Source organism: Nycticebus coucang, chromosome 2 (genome assembly GCF_027406575.1).
Source record: "Nycticebus coucang isolate mNycCou1 chromosome 2, mNycCou1.pri, whole genome shotgun sequence".
Taxonomy (NCBI): Eukaryota; Metazoa; Chordata; class Mammalia; order Primates; family Lorisidae; genus Nycticebus; species Nycticebus coucang.
In genome coordinates this window covers 154216090-154217547 of record NC_069781.1, presented here as the reverse complement: position 1 = coordinate 154217547, position 1458 = coordinate 154216090, and positions in this window count along the sequence as shown.

Sequence of the window (1458 nt, the reverse complement as noted above, 5' to 3'; positions counted from 1 at the left end):
GGCCGGCTGGATGGGAGGGCGCTGGCGGCGCCGGGCTGGGGGAGGGGGCGCAGTCGGGCCCGCCCCCATCGGCTCCACCCCTTTCTCCCCCTGCTCTTTTCTCCTCATTTTTCTGTTCTCCGCCTCTTTCTCCCGCCTGGGCTACCCCAGGCCACTGCGTCCACTGTCAGGGTGCGACCCCTCTATCCCACTTCCCCCACCCGCGATCCGGGAGCACTGTCCAAGGACCCCCTGCTGGGAAACATCTGGCGCTGGGGCCCTTGACTTTCAGAGGTTGGCGTTCAGAGCTAATTGGAGGGAAGTGGGGGTCACTGCATTCCTTGGGGTTAGGGACGGTAAGGGATGGTCAACGGCACTGATAATCAGTCAGAGACAGAGATTTTAGATGCTTACAGATGGAGAGAGGGAGGTGAGATGAACAGAGGTAAAAAACACGCAAACATACAAAGGGGAGGATCCCAGCTTGCTTCCTTCCCTCCTTCCTTTCTTCTTCCCAGAGTATGTAAGCATTAACCTGGCCTTAGGCAGAGTGCTTGAGGTAGATACACTTTGGGTAGGAGAGAAGTCTTGGTCTGAGCCCTGAGGAATGTCACCTCCCTCTCTCAGGAGGGACAATTAAAGTAGGTGACATAAGGACTCCAGCAGGCTATGGAGTGCCTGACCTCAGACCCAAAATGAGCTAAAACAGACAGAGGAGGCTTCCTGGAAGAAGTGACTTCAGAACTGAGGTCTGAAGAGCTGAAGAGGTGGGAATGCTGGGTGGGAGGGAGAGAAGGATGTTTCAATCGCAGTCTAGGCACAACGTATACAAAGGTCCAGTGATGAAAAACAGCAAAATACGCTGGAGAAAGATGTTTCTTCTCTCCGAAAAAGTGGGCCACAAGGTGAGAAGATGGGGCTGGAGGGGTCAGTGAGGACCAGCCTGGAAGGGGGGATGGGATTCAGGGTCAGCAAGGATTGGTTTAAGGAGCAAGGTCAGGGGCTGAAAGAGTCAGCAGAGATCATGGTGAAGAATCTTGATTTTAAGGGCCGGAGAAGCCTCTGCAGATTGGATCTCAGTGGGTTTCAGACAAGTATGGGCTTGCCTGAAGGAGCGTGCTGCTGGACTGCCATCAGCCTGACCCAGTGAGAAGCCTGGGCTATTTATGGGAGGGTGAATCTGAGATCAGTAGGGGAGGGGTACTGCCCCTTTGGCTTAGGTCCATGTCCTGTGGATAGCCAGAGAGCTGAGTTGGGGAGCTGAGAGCCGGGAGTGAAAATGGAAAACATCGTCTCACTAAACCAGGGGTTCCAAACTCGTGGCCTGTGGGCTGAATCCAGCCTGAACAGCATGCTGAAATTTGGGAAACCTCACGTAAAAATCTGACTTTCTGGTTTTCTTTGAAAAATGCCCGACGATCTGGCAATCCTGAGTGCCAATTTCCATGTGGCAATAATTAGGTGAAGCTAAGCAGTGGC